The 22086-nt window shown below is 41.0% G+C and overlaps 1 protein-coding gene across 1 annotated transcript in view; it reads left to right on the forward strand.

The window, feature by feature from the left end:
- Positions 1 to 22086, forward strand: part of LOC122804537 (JNK1/MAPK8 associated membrane protein) — a gene marked incomplete at its 5' end in the record, with an annotated part of 343239 nt that overhangs the window by 294467 nt on the left and 26686 nt on the right. The gene's annotated exons all lie outside the window — the stretch shown is intronic.

A 22086-nucleotide genomic window follows, 5' to 3' on the forward strand; every position in this document is an offset into this window, starting at 1 on the left:
TAATTTGCACCTAACCTTTTCTAAAGATTCCACTTCCAGTTCTTTTATCTGTGTTACTTTATTCACTATTTCTAGTATGGTTGGTTTAGACTTTGATTTATATGTTTGAACAATTGTTTTTTGTCAACCACCGGAATTAAACTCAGCAAGGCCTTGCTATGTCTAGGCAATTCCAATTCTGTATCACTGCTCAAAAATAATTTCCTTAGTTACACCAGTTTGCTCACCCAGTATTTCTGACAGAGTAGTCTGTAGAGAATTTTTAAAGTCTGCCAACTCATTACCCTCCCCAAAAAATATGTTCCCAATTACCTTCTTCCCCATCCCATTTCAAACATTTGCAATCTACCTTTGAGAAATCCATTGTAGTCTAATTTGGGTATAAAAACACCTATGCAAACACTTCCAAGCAAAGATTCAAAATATTCTAGACATTGTTGCATATTTGGGAGCCATACCTATATTCTTCCATTGTTTCTTTTTGAATTCCTTGTCCAGTCTCTCTTCCCAGTCCTTTCTAAACTCCTCCGATTGATTCCTGTAGTTATCATGAAATACTTTATATGCCTTACTAAGTATCCCATTTTTTAACTGTGGCTTCTGTTCTAGATTATAGTAAAACTCGACCATTGCTGGTATTTCACATGGGGTTTCCTATTTCTTTCTCTGTGCGTATACTCTGATGTCAATTATTGATAGGGAAAGTGATCTCTAGCCTGCAGTCCAAATGAATTCTTGACCTCTTCTCATTCTGTTACCTTTCTGTCTCTAATTATTTACTCCTAATGCCTTGGTTCCTTTGCCAGTTTTCTCCATTAAATTCCAGCCTCCTCTTGCCTATTCTCTGTACCCCTAATTGCAGTCATCTCTATTGGCGGAATTTCATTTCTCTATTCCGGTGTTGGCTTAGTTCTTAGAATACTTTCTGCTACTTTATGAATATAATATTCTGCATGGTTATTGTCATTCACCTTAAGGATCTGCATCCAAAATTCCAGCCTCTCTTTATTTCTTGAGCTTCCCTATTTTACTGTCATCCCTTTCTACTGTGAACTTTAACTTTCTGCTTCTGCTATATCTAGGAGCCTTAACTGTGTAGCTCTGAAATACCCCTTCAAAATCAGGTAATCCTAAACCACCTTGTTCTATTGGAAGGATCAACTTATCCCACCTGACTCGTGACTTCTTCCCCTTTCAGATAAAATCCTTCAGCTCTTTATTAGTTACTTTCCACAACCTCTCTGGTTTATATAAATATGCCTGACCTGCGTATAATACTAATGGAACTAAAAACATTTTCACTGCTTGTATCTTTCTATCCATATTCATAAAACAGAGCTTCCAGTTTCTTAGTTTTTGTATTATCTTTTGGTCTCTTCCCACATATCCTTAGTTGCCGTAACATAATTATTTTTAATCCATACCGCTAAGTGCTTCGTTTTTATGTTTGCTTAAATATGGGTATGGCTGAATCAGTTTGTGTGTTGGTACATAGTTTACAGCTATTGCCTTTTTTATCTTCATTTTGTATCCTGAAAAGAATTGAAACTGGCTCAGAATGCTCCACAACACTGAAATGTCCTTTTCTGGTTTTATTACATGCAAAATAATGTCATTCTCAAATAAAGCCAACTTGTCTTGATTACCATACTAGTTATAGCCATGAATTTCTGAGTCTCTTATTTTCTTTGCCAGTGGTTCTAAATATAATGCAACTAACAAAGGAGAAAGGGGACACCCCTGTCTGGTTCCTCTGCTCAAACAAAACTTATCAGAGAGGAACCCCACCACTTAAATTTTCACCTCCGATTCATCATATGTCCTCCTAATAAACCTTATAATTTTATCAGGGAATGCAAATTCTTGCACTGCCCCACTCATAAAATCCAAGCTTACTATATTGAATCTTTCTTTGCATCAAGTACCATTAAGAAACAGTGGTATTTTCTTGCATTCTGCTTCCCTCTGGTTCAACATTGCTTTGTAAATGTTGCCTTCGCTTCACAAAACCATTGATCCATATCTATCAATTTTGGCATTACCTTTGCCATTCTTTTAGCGATTATAGACATAAACATATGAAGCTGTAGCTGATTGGTCTTTACCTTCTTTAGGAATTACAGCCACAACAGCTTTCTTCTAGGATTATGTATTATTTTATTTATTTAGTTATTTAACATTTGTTTACCAGGAAAGTCCGACTGGGACAGAGCCCATTTTCAGTGGAGGCCCAGGGAAAATGCTCAAGATGCGTGTCTTTGGAATATTGGAGGAAACCCACACAACTGCAGGGAGTACATGCAGACTCTGCACAGAAGGCACCCCCAGCCGAGAATCGAAATGGAGGACCTCTTTCTGTGAGGCGACAACACTAACTGCTGCACCACCACAAAGCCCATTTTCGTGCTTTTCCTCCTCTTAAAATACTGTTAAAATCTTTCAGATCTTTAGCAGTTTTTTCCCTCCTAGCTTCCAAACTTCCACAGGAATACCATCTATTCCTGGGGAATTTCCTGTGGATTGGTTATACATCACCATTTTTATCTCATCTCCTATCCTAACTGAGTAATTGAGCCTAATCTACCTCTAACTTTGGCATATTTAATTCTTCCATAAACATTTCCATTTCTGCCTTTTCTTGATTTCCATACTTCTCTGCTTTATACAGACTTTCATAAAATTTTTGAAATATTTCTTGTACCTCTACAGGATCTGTTATCTTCCTTGTTTTAGCCTCCCCAAGCTTGGAAACAACCCTTTCTACTTTCTGTTGCCCGAGTCACTGTATTAAAAGTTTGTGTGCTTTGGGGTAATTATCAAAAAATAATTGCTTAACAACAATCTTTCTAAACTCAAGGTATTCCTTTATTTACTATTTAGCATTTTGCAATTGCTCCTCGTCTTGTTCTGTGAGATACTCTCTGTTCTGCAATATTTTAACCTTTGTCAGTCCCTCTAAATGATTCTTGTTACTACCTAACCATATCTCTCTTTCTTTTATTTCCAGACTATTTGTAAACTCCTCTTTAATTTCATCCCACTCCCTAGCTATATTTTCGGAAGAAATTTCTATCTTTCCTAATAACTTATGAATAATTTCTACTACCCATTCCTTAAATTCCTCTCTTTTCAACACATAGGTGAGAAAGTGTTAGTGTCTCATTTTTATTTCATTACCCTGCATTTTTATTTTAATTATTATTGGCGCATGATCTGAAATAGTTATTGAATGCATATCAAAACTTTAAATTAAATGACCTGCGAAATGTATGTGCTGTCTAGTCTAGACTAGACTAGTTTTTGTATTTTGGGGAGTAATATTTAAATTCATTCTGAACTCCTACTACTAAATTCACATCTTCCATGCCAAATAATTTCTTAAATTACTTCAAAAATCTACCCTCCTTTGTTACATTTTCCTTTCTGGGCCCCCCAGATATATCTTCACCGCTGCAAATCAAATTCTGTTCCCCACCTACAAGTAATATTCCCTGCTGAAATCTGAGTATTTCTCCCAGAATATTCTTAAGCTTCATTATAGCAGTTTTAGGTGGAATACAAGTACATGCCAGTTTAATCCTCCTTCCTTGCCAGCAGCCCCTTAGTGCTACCATTATCTTTATTCTCTTCTATGACTATTGGAGCTCCTCTTGCAATTAATATAAGTACTCTTTTTTTTTTTTTTTTTTCCTTTTGTCACCTCACAGCAAGAGGTTCTCCCTTTCAGTTCTCGGCTGGAGTGCCTTCTGTGTGGAGTCTGCATGTCCTCCCCGCAGTTGAATGACGTTAAAGACATGCAGGTAGGTGTGAGCGTGAATGGGCATGCCTTCATTGAAGGTTGGGCATTGGGCTGGCAACTCAGCACCGTAAAATCCACTGCCAGTCATGAGTGGACCGGAGTTTCACTGTGGCGACCCCAAACCGGGAAAAGCCGAAAGTCTTAACTCTCTCTTTTTTTTTTTTTTTTTTCCTTTGTCCCAGGTATTCCATGTAATAACTGTCATGAAAACTTTTCTTTATCAAATTCAAATGTTCATTTCTATCCAAATGTCTCATGCAGCATAGCTATTTGCACTCTACATTTTAATATAGTTCACTACTCTTTCTTTTTTGTATATATCTGAGATCATTTACAATTAACGATAACATAGTGCCATTATGGTAAAATTGTAATTCCCACCCTCTGTGTAAGCAGGTTTCTTCCAGGATGTTGGTGCTTCTCTTCCTTTTAATATAGTGTTAAACAATACCTTCCTGATCTTGATCACTTTCTTCTCGCCTAGCTTCCAGACTTCTACAGGTATACCATCTATTCCTGGAGAGTTTCCTGTAGATTGGTTATACATCTCACCATTTTATGTTATACATCTCACCATTTTATGTTATCTCCTCCTATCTTAACTGTTAGAAATCATCTGCCTGTTACCTTGGCATAACTTTAATTCTTTTGTAAACGTTTCTATTTGTACTTTTTCTTGATTTCTACATTTCTCTGGTTTACACAGATTTTCATGACATTTCCAACACATTTCTAATACCTCTACAGGATCTCTGGTTATTTTTCTTGTTATAGGCTCCCTAAGCTTGGCATTAACCTTTTTCTACTTTTTTTCTGTGACATTATGCTTAAAGCTTTTGTGCTCCGGAGTTGTAATCAAAAAACAGTTGCTTAACAGTAATCTTTCTAAACTCATGCATATTATTGAGGGTAGTCCCTCATTTTCTATTCAGTACTTGCAGTTGATTCTCTTCTTCTGTGAAATCTCCATATTCTGCAATACTTCAACCTTTTTAGTCCCTCTAAATAATTCTTGTTACTTCTTAACCATATCTTTCTTTTTTTCTACTCTATTTTTTTTAATAACTCCACTTTCATTTTATCCCACTCCCTAGATATTTTTTCTGAATAAATTTCTATCTTTCTAATAACTCCTGAATAATTTCCACTACCCATTACTTAATTTCTTCTCTGTTTAACAGATAGGTGGGGAAGTGCCATTGTCACATTTTTATTTCATTACCCTGCATTTTTATTTTAGTTGTTATTGGTGCATGATCTAAAATAGTTGTTAGATGCATATCAAAACTTTCAATTAAATGTGCATTTTTCTTTGAAATATAATTTCTGTCTAACCTAGCCTAATTTTTGTACCTTGGGGAAAAATATGTAAATTATTTCTGAGCTCGTACTACTGAATTCACATCTTCAATACCAAGTATTTTCATAAATTTATTTAAAAATCTTCTCTGTCTTGTTATATTTTCCCTTCTAGGCCTCCCAGATGCACCCTCACTGTTGCAAATCAAATTTGTGCCCACCTATAGATAATATTCCCTGCTGAAAAGCTGATTATTTCTCCCAGACTTTTCTTAAGCTCTGTTGTAGCAGCTGTAGGTGAAATATAAATACATGCCAGCGTAATACTCCTCCCTTGCTAGTAGCCCTGTCCTGCTACAAATCTACCAATGTGAGAGTGTTCAATCTCGCCTTTGTTCTTACACATGGGTTTGGAGCCGATCCTCGGCTCCGTGTCGGCCGCCTGCAAGCTCTGCATCGAGGAGAAGCTCGAGATCACCTAATACCCACAATCCCCCTCTGCCTTTACCTCAGATCTAGTTTGCCGCTGCAGCGCCATCACTGGGTCGAGCTCGAGCACCTCAGATAAGATTTAGAATTTTATTCTTGTTTTTTCTCTGGTACTTTAGTATTAGAAACTGTTTAATAATAATTTGTGTGAGTGTGGTAAGGTATAGGGAAATCTCAGTTCCGTTTAAGTTATAAAACTTAGTCAGAGTTCTCTTCGGGGCCTACCACCACTCTTTGGATTTGACAACTGGATTGACTCATTACTGGATTTGACAATTTTACCGGACTTGACTGTTTTTCTGGATTTTACTATATTTCACCTATCTTTGACATGTCTGAAAAGGCCAAATCAGGTTTCAAGCGTTGCCAGTGTGGGCAAAAAATGTCAGTAACTGACAACCATAGTTCCTGTGTCTACTGTCTTGGCCCTCTCCACCTGCAAGAAGACTGTTCTATTTGTCATTCTTTCAGTGGGAGGGTCATGACAGATAGGCGCAGGAAGTTATGGACAGGGGTTTATTAAAACCTTCCTTTCAGGAGGCTCTGGATGCTTCTGACCAGGCATCCAAGTCCTCAAAGGAATCGAAGACGTCGGAGCCCAAGTCATCGGCTCCGAGCTCTTCCACTAAAGTTAGATCACCGGTTCCACAGACTTCGGGGCCGAGTGTTCAACTGGTGTCAGTTTCGAGCCTCGAGTCTTGGAACCGGTGATGGAGCTCCCTCCCTCCGACACTATTGAGGTTGGCTCCGTCTTTGGCTCCTTCGACCCGTTCTTCTAAGCTTTCCGATGCTCGATGTGGACCGTGTGGTGCAGAAGTTATTGGAACATTCGCCCTATCCAAGCTTATTTCGGTTTCCACCCAGTTGGTGTCGAAACTTGAAGGCCTCCCATTGTCTCCATCCCTTCCTCCTCCGAGACCTGTCCAGTCTTTGGAGCCGGAAGAGGTTGATCTACTGGTTGTGGAGCCCTCGGGTCCAGAACCGTCTTTCTCGGTCTGTTCCTTTCACCTCGACTCCGTCGGATCCGGTGCCGAGTCTCGGAGCCGACGATCTGTCCTTGGTTCCGGGGCCGAGTCGAACCGGCGTTTGGTTCCGACTCTTCCCCTCGGGCCTCGGCGGATCGATTGGCTCCGTCCTCGGGTCGATGCCTTCGTGCCTGTCTCGGGATTCTTCCCATTTCTTGAACCGGAGATTCTTGACTCGAGACCCGGGGCCTTGATCTTATGAGGAAGGTGTTGTCTACCCAGACAACCACATCAGTAGAAGCATCCTCTCCTCCTTTAAAGGACCGTTATCTTCCTCTGCCAGCGGCCACATCCAAGCGTCGAGCACGGTGTCTCAGCCACCCCTGGAGGGTGCCCCTCTTCCTCGGAGGCTTCTTGGATGTTCCCCTGAAGAGGTCCCTAGGAAAAGATTGTGTAAGAGGAGACACTTAGATTCTCCACAGGAATCTTTAACATCCGATACTGACTTGGATGAGTCAGAAGGGTCCCCAAAGTCACCTATGGAAGATGTCTCCTTTTCTGACATCTTGGAGATCCTTAAGCAGAGAGGTGATTGGCAGTCCCTCCCCCCTTCTGAGGATGAGTCAGTTCTGCTGAAGGCATTTGGTGCTCGCCCTTCCTCCTCCTGGGTCACTCCGCCCTTGATGAGTTAATGGAGTTGATTGCTCGAAGGCGTGGGAGACACCTGACACGGTGGAACCAGTCCCTAGGAAGCCTAATAAGTACATCACTGCACCCCAGGACAAGGCTTACCTCACTAAAGGAGTCCCAGTAGACGCCATGGTGGTGGCAGCGGCCACGAAAAAGGAGATGTCGGAGTCTTCCTCATCTGTCCATCCGCCTAACAGAGATTCTAGGACTATGGACAGATACGGGAAGCGCATTTTTAGTTCAGCGGCTTTTTCTATGCGTTCCCTGAACTATTTGACTCATTTTACACGTTTACAGAGGGATCTAGTCAAAGAGTTGGGAGATGCCCTCCAGGGTACTACAGATGCTGCTGTCTCAGAGAAAGTTTCGGCACATCTAAATACCCTTACATCCATTGTTAACTCATCCATGAGGCTGATATACGCAGCCGAAGGGTCGAGTAGGGCAGCGGGTTCAGCGATTGCTCTTCGTAGGCAATCCTGGATGCGCTTATGTTCGTTTGCGGAAGCCTTCAAGTCTTCCTTTACTAACGCCCCATTTGATGGTGCCACACTTTTGGCCCTAAAGTAAAGGAGACCCTTACCGGTGTGAACAGGAGGGAAAGACTCTGTCTGCTGTCGGAGTCCGTTTTCCACCCTTCCAGACCGTACCCCAAAGGGCAGCGTGGTGGGAAAATGTGGTTTGAAAACCCCAAGGATCTTTCCCAAGCACACAGGGTGATGCCCTCCAGAGGCAGAGGAGGGGCAGAGGTGGAAGACGCCGCCCGGGCGGCAGAGGTCCGCAAAACCAAGGTGACAGGGATATCCCCTGGTAAACCTTTTCAGCACTCCTGAGAGGAGGCCCGACTGTCCTGCTCTGGAGGCAGTCGGGTCGCTTAGCTTTATACCCTCAGGCCTGGCAAAACATTACTACAGACAACTGGGTAAAAGCGTTGTTACCAGAGGTTACAAAATACCATTCCTATCCACCCCATTCCAAAGAAAACTCCCAGATGTACCACCCCATCTGCGAGACCCAGCAGCTATAGAAATTTCAAAGCTGCTAGAAAAAGAGTCATCCAACCAGTCCCAGCGGACCAAATAGGATTCGGGACTTACTCAAGGTTCTTTTAGTTCCAAAGAAGACAGGGGACTGGAGGCCGATTCTGGACCTAAGCAACCTCAACACCTTTGTCAAGAAGGAAAAGTTCGAATGGTCACGCTTCAATCGATCCTTCCATTTTACAGAAGGGCGACTGGATGTGCTCAATAGATCTGAAGGGCGCATACTACCACATCAAAATGGCCAGGGCGTCCAGGGATCATTTCGCTTCGGCTGGGAGCCAGTCACTATCAGTTTCGGGCCCTGCCCTTTGGTCTGACCTCAGCCCCCAGGGTTTTCACCAAATGCATGGCAGTGGTAGCGTCTCATCTGAGGCCTAGGATTCCAGGTGTTTCCGTATCTGGACGACTGGCTCCTGTCTGCCACCACCAGGCGTCAACTGATACAGGCCAGGGATTACACCCTACAACTTTGTATTCACCTCGGAATTTCCGTAAATTTCGAAAAATCTTTGCTACAGCCATCACAGCATATCTTATTCATAGGAGCGGAATTAGATAGCATCATTTGGTTCTAAGGCTTCCTACAGAAAGGATAGTCGCACTTCAAAACAACATTTCTCTCCTGCTGTCATCCAAAAGTCCCGGCAAAGCTGGTTCTGAAGGTCTTGGGTCTCATGGCAGCTTCTCTCATTGCGATACCATTGGGAAGACTGCACATGAGAGTTCTACAATGGCTCCTGTTTGCACAATGGTCATTCCAACAGCTACCTCTGACTCATGAAATTCTGATAACAAACACATGCAAGTCACACCTAACTTGGTGGCTTCAGACTTGCAACCTTTCCAGCGGAAGACCATTTGTGCTACCCACACCATCAGTGACGATAACCACGGACGCTTCCCTGATAGGGTGGGGGGGCATCTTTCAGGGACAGACAGTCCAAGGCAAATGGACCAATCTGGAGTACAATCTGCACATCAATGTTCTGGAGTTGAGGGCAGTGTTTTTAGCGTTGCAACACTTTGCTCCCCTTCTTCCTCTAGGAACTATTGCAGTTCAGACAGACAACATGTCCGTAGTCTGGTACATAAACAAGCAAGGGGGAACCAGGTCTTATCAACTATGCAGAGAGGCCATGAGAATTTGGCAATGGGCGGAGTCCACGGTCGCTTTCTGATGCAACGCATATCCCGGGGTCATCCAGCGTCATAGCCGACAGGCTGAGCAGGGCAATACTGTTGCCTCACGAGTGGTCCCTCAAACAGTCAATTGCGAACATGATATTTCGCAAGTGGGGCCAGCCTTCCTGCGATCTGTTTGCGTCTCTAATGAACGCCAAATGCAGGAGCTATTTTGCCCTATTACCCCTCCAGGGAAGTCCCCAGGGACGCTGGTGCACGATTGGCCCCCGGTTCTCCTGTACGCTTTTCCTCCATTTCCCCTGATTGCAAAGTTTCTGCAGAAAGCCAACAACCTTCGGAGGACTATAATCCTCATTGCCCCATTCTGGCCTCGTCAAATTTGGTTCCCTTTCTATTGCCACGCATTCGGGGACCTTTGATGCTGGACCCAGAGCCAGATCTACTGACTCACTCGTCAGGAGTCCCTCACCCATCTCTCGAATCACTCCATCTAGCAGCTTGGCTGCTCCGCTTCCCTTTCTAGCCAGGTCTGATTCCCTTACACTGGCGGTTCAGAATATTTTAGTGGCTTCTCATAAAACTTCCACTACAAAGACCTACACCAGTAAATGGAAACGTTTCGTCTTCTGGGCTAATTCACATCATTTGGACCCTGTTATAGCCCCGCTGAACAAGATCTTGGAGTTCTTGACAGAATTGTTTCATGAAGGAGCTTCTCCTGCTACTTTAAGAGTGCAGTTGGCTGCCATTTCTAACTATCATGTGGAAGAATGTTGTGCGCCTATTATGGCTCACAGACTTTGTAAAGCTTTTTTAAAAGGATCTTTTCATATCAGACCACCAATTAGAAGTCCTACATCACCGTGGAATTTGAACCTCTTACTTTCTAAATTGATGTTGCCCCCCTTTGAACCAGCCTCAATTTGCCCATTGAAATTTTTGTCGTGGAAAACTCTATTCCTAGTAGCCATTACATCCGCTAGGCTTTTGCTATTAAACACCCTTATTTAATTTTCCACTCTGACAGAGTATCCCTTCGCACTAATCCATCCTTTCTCCCCAAAGTTTGCTCTACTAATAATATTAATCAGTCCATTGAATTACCCACCTTCTTCAAAAACCACTCTAATAAATTGGAGTATATGTTGCACAAATTGGATGTCCATAGACAACTCAGATTTTATTTGGATAGAACAAAAGATCACAGGAAGTCTGATCAACTGTTTGTAGCTTTTGCTGACAGCAGAAAGGGTGTAGCAGTTACGAAACAAACTCTTTCCAAATGGCTAACTGATTGTATCACATACGTGTATGAGGCTTCTAATCAAACATTATCAGTCAAACCTAAAGGACATTCTACCAGATCAGTGTCTACATCCTTAGCTCACGCAGCTCGCTTACCATTAGACACGATCTGTGCGGCTGCTACTTGGGCTAAAGCACATACATTTATCTCTCATTACAAAGTGGACAGGGTTTCTAGGGATAGGGCAACCTTTGGTTCCACTGTGCTCAAGAACGTTCTCCCGTGAGTTCCTCAGGATCATGGAGCTAGGGACGCTACCCATGTGTAAGAACAAAGCGAGATTGAACACTCTCACATATAGAAGTTATGTCCTTACCATAACGTTCCATGTGGAGTGTTCATCTGCATATGGCTATTACACTCCCACCCTTCCCACCCTTAGGAAGAGCGTTCGATTTGGTGCCTGGTCTGGAGTATTCTCCTTCTGCACTTGCATTAGTTGTGTTATATGATACACTTGTGTATATATGTATATATATATATATATATATATATGTATGTATATAGATAATCCTATCATTAGGTAATTTTTGGTATGTGTGTGTGCTCTCTATGACTGGTTTGCTTGCAAACTAGATCTGAGGTAAAGGCAGAGGGGGATTGTGGGTATTAGGTGATCTTGAGCTTCTTCTCGATGCAGAGCTTGCAGGCGGCCGACACGGAGCCGAGGATCGGCTCCGAACCCATGTGTAATAACCAAGGCAAGATGAACACTCCACATGGAACGTTATGATAAGGACATAACTTCTATTTATCACCCTTTTCCCCCCTCTTTTATCATTGTTGAAGCTCCCCTATCAATAAATATAACTATTCTCTTTTCCTTTTTCCCAGATATTCTGATAAGGAAAGGATTTGAGGATGTTTATTTATCAAATGCATATGCTCGGTTCTTTCCAAATGTGTCTCCTGTAGCATATCTATTTGCATTCTACATTTTTTAATATATTTCACAACTCTTTCTTTTTTCTATATACCTATGAGACCATTCGCATTTAAAGGCAATATAGAACGTGTTGTCATTATGAAAAGAAGTTATTATTCCCATCTTTTATGTATAAGAGTTTTTTAAATGTCTATTTCCAGCCTTTGTATTATATGTGCCCACTAATGTTTGGCAGTTTGATCTTTTATACAGTCGTTTCTTGTCATATCCATTTGAACTTATGCCACATTTTGCAAGACTTTTTTTTCATGAAAACCCTCAAAAAAAAAACACACACACACACCCAGAACACCCCCCTAATAACTTAATACAAACTCAAACAAAACTGTACATCTTCAAATAATGAAGTTTAACCGTCCTAACAGGAACAATTGTTCAAATTGACAAGTTTGAATTGACCTATAATGAAGGTTATCCATGCTAAGACACGTGGTACAGCCTATGCTTCTACTTACACTAAGTGCTGTCTGATTTTGTCTTATCTTTATTCTTCTCCCAGATGTAGAGAACAGTTTGAATGCTCTCAGAAAACATTATCATTTAGCCATTGAAAGAAATGAGTTTTCTGTTTTTATTGCCCTTGTTAGCTTATCTCCACAGTACCATGAGAACCAGATTCATAGTTGCGTCTCACATTACACTGTGAACATTTACTTGCCAGTGAAAAACATTTCATTACGCTCAGTGTTCTTTTATTGACTTGCTTCCCTTTAAAACTTATCAGACCAAGCCAATTGGCTTAATCCAGTCATTCCCCTTTGCAAAAGTAGGTAAAAGCATATCAGTTTTACGTAGACCATGCACTTTTGTCCTGTCTTTCATCTTCTAGCATTGCAGTGAGTACATTTCTTAAAACTCAACAGAAAGAAAGAAGGAAAGAAGGAACCGGTTTACTTAAGCATCTCTATTGCACACACTAAGGGTTTTGCATCTAGGAAGAAAGAGGTCATTGTCTCCCTGTACTCTTCCCTCATTAGGCCAATTATTGAGTGCAGTGCCTCCATTTGGCATGTACCTCACTGTACACCTGCAACAGCTGGAGAGGCCACAAAAGTACCTCACAAAGAAGATCCTAGGCCTTAAACACTTATTGTATATGGAGAGACTCAAAAAACACCTATTCTCTGTCTCATATCACCTACTTAGAGGCGATCTCTGCTTGACTTACAAAGCCATGTCTGACCCAGCTCTGTTAGAAATGCTGCATCTAAAGAAATCTCAATCCCTCCGCACCACATGCTCCAGAATCCTCAACCTCATTACCACAATCAACAGAACATGCTGGAGGGACAAGTTCATAACCCAGAGACTGCCCGTGCTATGGAATAGACTTCCCATACATGTCAAGCAGAGCACCTCACTGGCCCTTTTCAAGAGAAATCTTGTTGAGTGGATGGGAAATAGAAAATTCACCCCGAGGATCACTCCAGTGGCTCTACTCAACAGAGGCACTAGGAGCTAAGGTCTGGTGGCACAATGCCAGGGTAATCCTATGGGCTAGGCTTCTAAAGGCTCCAGGGCCATTAGCCTAGTACACACCTATGGACCTATGAACAAATAACTGAAAAGGTTTTACTTTATAACATGCAGTGTAAGCCATAACCAGGTTTGGAGCATTCTCACAATGTGCTCTGTCAGTTAACAACTCCTGCTGTAGAATACCAGTCCTGTTGCTTACTTGTGCTTTCATAATATTAATACAGTCTGTTCCTTCCAGTTTCCATGGTACAGAAGATCTTCTCCGTTCTCTACTTCTACCATTTTTGAAACATCTCTTCTTCAGCAGTATCATACTCCGCCAGTCTTTTTATCAGCTCATTTTTCCAGCCTTTTGTTATTTGAGTTGATATATTCCTTCAGCATTTTGTTTATTTTAATCATGTCTGAGCATGCTTGACTTATTTTTTTCTTTTTAGATTACTGAAAGTCATGTCATGAGCCAAAGCTGAAGCTTGAGCTGCTTTTTGCTAAACAGTTGCATGATTCTTCCTAGACGGTGTTTTAGCCTCACCTTTTGTGATTGATTTTCTTTCAGGTTCTCTAAATTTCTTCTTTGATGGCATCCAAGCAATGCACTTACAAGTCAACAAGTGAAATTTACCCAAAAAAGACAAATTCATTGTTTCTATTTTCTGAGTTTCTGTTTTCACATTGAAAGAGCTGAGATTAAGCTGTTACTTGGTGTGCAGCCATCTTGGATGCAGTTGTTTTAATTTTGTCAAATGTTTGCCTCCCCTCCACAAAAACACTGGTCCATATCTGCCAATTGTGGCATTACTTTTGCCATTCTTTTAATCATTGTAGATATAAATACTTTATAATCATGGTTTACAATTAAAATGGGCCCATATGAAGCTGGATCTGATGGGTCTTTACCGCGTTTAAGTATTATAGCCACCACAGCTTTTTTTCTATGATGTTGGTGCCTCCCTTCCATTTAAAATACTGTTAAACAAAACCTTCCAGACCTTTATCACTTTTTTTCCCTCTTAACGTCCAAACTACCACCAGAAAATGTATCTCCTTTCCTTCCATTTAACTGTTGGCTGTTGAGCCTCGTCTACCTCTTACTAACCTTGGCATATTTAAGTCTTCCATAAATATTTCCATTTGTGCTTTTTCATGCTTTCCCCACTTCTTTGCTTTATACAAATTTTCATAAAATTTCCAATTTATCTGTAATACCTCTAAAGGATTTTTTTTAATCATAGGCTCCCTAACTTTGGCAACAACCCTTTCTACTTTCTGTTGCCTAAGTCACTGTGCCAAAATGTTTTGTGCTCTGGAGTTATCAAAAGCAGTTGCTTAACCACAATCTTTCTAAACTCATACATATTATCCAGGGATTTATTTTATTTTCTCTTTAGCACTCTACAGTTGCACCTCCCCTTTTTCTGTGAGATTTCCATTATTTTGTAATAATTTAGTTTTTTTCAGCCCCTCTAAACAGTCCTTACTACTTTTTAACCAGGGCTGTTTTTCTTTTATTTCTGCCCTATTTTTAAACTCCACTTTCATTTTATCCTATTCACTAGCTATAACTTCTGGAGTACTATCAATCTTCCTTAATAACTCCAAGTTAAATTCCACTACCCATTCCTTAAATTTCTTTTTTTAACAGGTACGTGGGGAGGTGCCGGTTTCTAATCTTTACTTCATTACCCTGTATTTTTATCTTGGTAACTACTGGTACATGATCTGAATTAGTTATTAGATATGTGTCAAAGATTTCAATTAAATGCACATGTTCCTGTGAAATATAATTTCTAATATAGCCCAGCTATTGTTCGTAGGTTCATAGGAGATTATTAGGCTAACAGCTTAAAAGCCTAGCCAATAACCCGATTTTACTAAGTATAAGGCCGCCAGGGGCAAGAGGGTGGCACAGCTTTGTGCCTATGCTTTGAGTATTTTACAGATTGTCCATTTCCATAATGGACATAGGTGCCACTCCAGGTGTGAATCTGCTTAATGTGAATAGGAAGCATGTTCCAAAGAAGGAGCAATCCCTGAAACACATTTTTGTCTCTCCAGCATGTTTTCTTTGAGTAGCTGACTAAATTTAGAGTCCTAGATTGAGTGACCACCATGCTGTTTGTCTTGCAGAGGTGTAGGAGCTCCACGAGGGCTGGATTTGTGATTGACTTGTAGGTCAGGCATAGGTCACCCCTTATTACTTGGTAGGAGGCAGAGTAATGGGATAGGGCTTTTGGCCTATCTTCATAGGACATGTGGTTTAACCTTGTATAGTCTCTTTGAGGAACCGCTGAGGTCACTGTAGCAGTTGTAAGTATCCAGGCAAGTACATGCCAAATGGCTCATTGTACTAGATTATTGGTTTAATGAGGGCTGAGTACAGTGGGACTATTAATTTCCCTGGATCTGGATGCCATACCTTTAAGTTATGCTACACAGTAGGACTTCCTCACCACTGTGGCCATGGTGGTCAAAGTTCAGGCTACTGTCTGTCTACCTAGATGTCTCACTTCTGAGTCTACTCTTTGGGTTGTGCTATTAATGTTATAATTTTCAGGGCTATTTGACTTTGCAAATGGCATGATAATGCATTTTTTCACATTTAGTTTTAGGCCATGGCTCTGACACCAGTCATTTATCTGATTTAGTCCCTCCTGAAGGATACCTGCATTTATGACAAAGGGAGATACTGCCAGCACAGCTATCTGGAATTTTGTAAATAATTGTATATCATTTGTGAATATTAGTGTGATTTATACAAGATGCGTGTGTTACAACTGTATTAGACCTGTATGTCATGTGTATATAAAACTGCTGGTACAGAAGTGTGTTATGGAAATGTTTTTGCAAATTCCTGTTTAAAATGTAATCACAGTGTGCCCACAAGAAGACAACGGAAATGTACATGCAGTATTATAACTGTTTAAATGTATATATTTTAACAGTGGAAACTGGAATACAGGAGGTTAACTTCAGAAAAATAGCTGAAATTAAATTACTTTATGGCTAGGGCTTAAAATATGGTATATTTCAGTTTTCAATGCACTGTGCTAAAAAGCTTTCTGTATTGTCTTCAGAGTGAAGTAATCGCTAATTTTGAAAACATGAAGGAATATAATTGTTTTATGACTTCCAACATCTGTCAGAGATCTGAGGTCTATGTATTTTCACATGGAGATGCTAAATACTGCTAGCTTCTAGCAATGGGGGTTTCACTTGGAGTCAGATGACAAGAATGATGTAATTCTGCAAGCTACATCAGCAGTAATATTTGAGATATTAATTTGAGGAGTCTCATAGTGAGACATGGCATTCTGTCTTGGACCTGACAACTACAAGAACCATTCACCACACATCTGCTTTGCTCTGTTGAAGTAAGTTCTAGGCTATAGTAATTCTCTTAGCTATAGTTAGGAATATGGTGAAACTTAGTTTAGATATTTTTCTTTATTTAAGACTGTCCTGCAGTGTTGTTTTAAATATTTTCTGTGGTTTTGAACTCTGAATATATTTAGTATTGTCATGTTATTTTATTATTTATTATTAAATATATTTAAACCTTTCACTGTGGTTAATCTTTGTAGAGATATTTAAGTTTTGAGAGTACTTGCATATTTATTTGGTGACTCTATGTGGGCCACTCCTAATAGCCTTGCTCTTGGTCAAACTACCATTTGTATTACTATTAATATTACACAGTCAGATTGGATACCCTTTGTTAAGGGTCTTAAAGTAGTTGATAAGGAGTTGGCTGGTGGCAGTGATAGCTACTTTGTAGTCTGGGCAAAAGGGGGCATAGCTAGTAAATCTGTGCCAGCCTTTCTCAGGGGTGTGTGTGTGTGAATCAAATCTCAAAGAGTGTGTGTGTCTGTCAGCTACTTTTGCAGGGACACGAAGCTCTGGTTAACAGGTCTATATTATAAGATCGACGTTTGAAAACATCGAACATATAGTCGACACCATATGGTCGATGTCTTCAAACATTGACTTTATAAACATACACACAAAAAAAAAAAAAGTACCCCAACGGGTTTAAGCTGGATGCAAGCCCCCCTGCACCCCCCCCACACCCCCCGCTACTTAAATATACCAACTCCGAGACCGCACTACATTGCAGTAAATGGAAATCTCCCCTTACGGAGATTTCCATTTACACACTCGAGATTCTAAGAGTTCAGTATTCTCGTGTTGACAATGTCAGATTCGACATTGTCGTCTTTCGAGAATATAATTTAGACCTGGTTGGACAGGGAGGGAGGGTGCTGGAGGTCTTGGCCTGGCCACTCAGATGTGATCTCAACTCTATAGCTGTGGCAGTGAGGAGTTTTAAGAGGAAGAAACCAGACCCGTACTGACTAAGGTCTCTGTGTGCTGTTAAGTGAAATTGCACTTGATGCAGAGAGCTTCATCTGGTAACTCTGTGTGTGTGTGTGTACCTTGTCATTCTCCCAGTGTACATCCTCCACTGTTGTCAGTGGTGAGGATTGAGGCTCCTTCTTTACTGGTCCAATGGTGGATCGTCACAACATTGTTGAGGGATTCAGTGATTGCCCCCATCTTGCAGTTGTTGGTAAACTTTGCCATTCAGAGGTCTTCCACATTAGCCTTGACTTCAGAGAAGTATATTCTGAACAGGAGTGGTCCCAGCACTGAGCCCTGTGCCACACCACTCGTAACTGGCCTTTTGCTAGATTCACCCAACTTAACCATGTATCCAGTCCATGAGCCAATTGGATATCCATCTGTTGACTTAGGGATTTATGCCCAGTTTTGTGAATTTATAATACCTAAGTGGGGAATTGTGTCAAGTGCGTTGGCCAAGTTGAGGTAGGTAGTATGTACTGTTTTACCCTCTTCCATGGCCTTAGGGACTTTCTCAAAGAAGTATACCAAATTTAGTTGGCATGATCTGTCCTTGACAAAGATGAGTTGTGTCGGGTCCAGTGTTTGGATTACTCTGTCATTATTAGATACAAGACTAGCCAAACCTATAGATCTGTAATTTCCAAGGTCAGTTGATGGTCCCCTTTTATGTAGCAGGATGACTGTTGAAGTTCTCCACTCTATCTGAACAAAGCCAGAGGTTAAATAGGGATCCTAATGACCCTCGCAGGTCCTGATTTAAGCTGTTTAAGAGGGAACCTGGTATACTGTCAGGCCTCATCAAAGCGGTCTTTTAGCTTTAGAGTATACAGTGGCAACCTGTTTTTTGGTGATAATTGGAGGGGAGTGTAGGAGGGTTTTTCTTGGGGGAGAACTGGAGGTGATGGAGAGGTGATATTTGAGCCGACTGTATCGGCTAGCAGATTAGCTTTATCTTCTGACAAGTATAGGTGATGGCATCTACAACTAATTCCACACATTGTTGGGAGTTGCCCTTAAGATGGCGGACATAACTGAAAACTGTCTTATGGTTATCCTTAGGTTTGGAGGCTATTTTTGCCTCAAAGTCTGCTTTCAGAGACTTGACTAGTTCCTTGATTTGCTTGTTTAGACTAATGAGGAACTTTTTTCCTCTGTTGTGCACATTCCTTTGTACTTCTTAACTGGATTACCAGGGTGGCTTGTATTTGCGGTTTGACCTGGGTTTATTTTTGTCTGGTACTGCTGTTTCTGTGCAGTTGTTTATATAGTCATACAAGGATTTTGTGTACACGCTTGCATGGGCTTTTGTGTTTTCTGGATTTTGGGGAACTTGGAAGCTAGCTATGCCATCACTTCATAGGTGGTAGTTAGCTTTAGGAAAGTTCTTGAAGTTTGTGGAGTTAAGTGGAGAAAGTCTAGTTTTACCTTTATTTCAAGGGAGTCTGCTTTGTGATCTGATCTTACCAGTGAAGATGTCACACCTGGTGCTGTCCCATATTTGTGAGTACCAGATCTAGGATATCTGTTCCCTTAGTGGGAGCACAGACTAGCTGCTTCAGGGCATTTGAATTTACAAGGTCAAGAAATCTTTGGGCCTGTATGTTAGTGGTTGTGTGTGCCTCCTAGTTAATGGAGGGGTAGTTAAAATCATTCGAGTATGGTATTGGGCTGGATGGTGGGTAATTCACGTAACTTCCAGTATAATGTTTGGGTTTCCTGGTTCATGGAGAGTACCTGTAGCTAACAAGAATATGGTAATGCATTTTTCCCATTGTTAGTTGGACATGAAGTAGCTCAAGTGTCATATTGTTTGACCAGCCTTGAAGTGTGTTTTTATCCTTTAAGTAGATTCAAGTCTGCCTTTTCCTCTTTCATGTTCAATATGTGGTTGGAATGTATGAAAGGTGTTGTATTCATGCATTGCCAGAGTGCTTTCTGTGGCTTTGAACCATATTTTAGTAACTACACAGATGTCACATTCTCCCTGGAGAGGAGGGAGTGCAGTTTCTTGAGACTCTCGGCATTGAGCAGTAACACCTTCAGCTTGTCCTGAGAACCTTTTGTTATGTTGGAAGGTTTCTCTGTTTGGCAGTGTCTAAAAAGGCAGTTAAGAGGTGGATAATGATTTGGCTAATATCTGAAAGCCTAGAAGTGACAGGTGAAGACTATCCCTGGCAAAGCAGCTTGGCCTGTCAAACATATCCTCCCAGGCCGGCAGTTATTAGACCCTTTTGAAATGACATCAGTAGCTAAGCCAATTGTTAAAGTGGATTATTTTCTGTTGATATTGTGGCATCTTCCTTGGAGACAACAGAATGCTGTTCATTGCTAGGCTCATACCTACCTGTGACACATATTCTGAGAGGTCAATCATGTCTCTCTTCATATAGTTTAAGGAGGTACTTCTCAAGTCATTCACGCCCACATGGACTATGACCAAGTCATACTGGTACTTAGGGGTAAGTGACCTGAGTGCTTGCATGATCTGGTGGATCCTGGCCCGACAGGCAACTAACAGTAACCGTCTTATCTAGCCTGGTAAGAGAGACATCGGTGTGTCTCACATTGGAGTCTCCTATAACCAGAATAATGGGTTGTGGAATATTTTGCCTTATGGGCTTGGTAGTTGAGACACAGTGAGATGTGGCTTTGTGTTATGATGGAAATTGTCTTGTGTGCATGCAGAGTTTCTGAGGACTGTGCCTGATAAGTCTTTGAGGTTTGGGTATGTTATATCTGAGCACCTCCAGATATGTTGGTCTATGTATGTAGTCCTTTGTGGGTGTGGTGAGTAGTGTGTGTGTGTATGTTTTACCGACAACCAGTTTGTTACTTTTTGTGTCTGTATGTCAGAGTCTAGCCTCCAGTGTCAGTGTGTAACTACGTCTCACATATTGTATTTGTCTCTCTGAGAATTAATTGGTTGTCAGCATATGTAAGGCACTTGCTGTTTCCTCAGGATGCCCATACCCACCAAACTAGTTGCAGAGACAGCAGGAAAGTGCTCATCCATGGTTGCAAGCCCTAATATGTACTTTGCAAGGGATAGGAGAAGAGGGATGGGTGCTTACCTGGTGTAATCTGTAGCTAACTTAACTAGGTATGCTGCCGGCACGCAAACCAGATTCTGTCTGAGCAGTAATAGTCTTGGGTGCTATAATAAGGTAATTTAGACCTAATTAGTTCTAACTAAATGTGTATTGCTGCTCACTGCACAGGTTAGTGAGCTTGATTAATATGGGACTCCTTGATTAATATGGGACTGAGGTAGAGTTCTGAGGTGCATTTTATAGGGAAATTTCAACTTCTGATAATTGCATATATACAAGGCACCATAGGTTGGTACTAGGCTATCAGTCCTAGGGCTTATACAAGCCTAGCCATAACAATTCCCTGGCTATTTCTTCCACAATATTTACTTCCCCACTACCAACTGCTGTGCAAAGAGCAGTTTTACATTTATACCTATACAATTAGGAAAGCAAGTTTTACACTAACTGTGCCATAAGGCCATCAGGTAAGACCACAATGAGCTTTACACCAGCAATTCTCAACCCAACTCAGGTAAATGAAATCAGCCCTGTTCTGCCACAGGAGTGCAAACTTTGATGCTGTTAACATAGAATGGCTGGTTTGACCCAAGTGTTAAGGAAACAGAAGCCCTAACACTCATTAAGAGTCATTAGATACATTGGGTTTCATTGCAGAACAGCAACCCTTGCCGCAATTTGAAAATGCAACTTTAAACTCTACAGAAGTGGAAAAAAACAATAAATACCACAGTAAACTTTCAGAGTATAATGAAAATAATCACAAAATTTCTCTGACATCATCACTAAAAGATGACCAGTTCTGAATAAATGAGCCAAGACTCATACAAACTTAATGTTTGTATATGATCAGAAAAAAAAGCTAATTTTAGACTAACTATGCCTTAAAGCCAATCAGGTAAGCACACATTGAGCTTTCCCACCAGCAATTCCCAGCTCCCATAGGTGAAGTCAGCCCTGTCCTGCCACAATAATGCAGACTTTGACCCTCTTAATGTAAAATGGCTGGGTTGGAGCCCAAGTATTAACCTTGGTGAATAACATGTAAATTCTGTACAGGTTCCTACTGCTGGATTCATGTCTTTCTTGCCAAATATTTTCTTAAATTTCTTCAGAAATCTACCCTATTTTGTTTTAATTTGCCTTCTAGCCCCCTTAATATGTCTTCTTTGAAAATAAAGTTCCAGTCCCCACCTATTATTTCTCCCAATTTTGTAAAACTCCATAACAGTAGTATTTGGTGGAATATAAATGCATGCCAGCATAATCCTTATTTCTTTTCCAGATGTTATGCAGAATATCCATCCTGAAATCCTTTCTTTGTAGAATTCACATCCTCAGTTCTTTCCAAATGTGTCTTTTGCAGCATTGCTATTTGCACTCTGCATTTCTTAATATAATTAAATATTCTTTCATTTTTGTCTCTACATGTGAGACCATTCACATTCCAAGGCAATATGAACGTGCCATCATTATGGTAAGAAGTCATTATCCCCACCTATTGTATAATAATAT

The sequence above is a fragment of the Protopterus annectens genome, chromosome 6.part0 (genome assembly GCF_019279795.1).
Source record: "Protopterus annectens isolate FY-2018-M chromosome 6.part0, PAN1.0, whole genome shotgun sequence".
NCBI classification, from domain to species: domain Eukaryota; kingdom Metazoa; phylum Chordata; order Ceratodontiformes; family Protopteridae; genus Protopterus; species Protopterus annectens.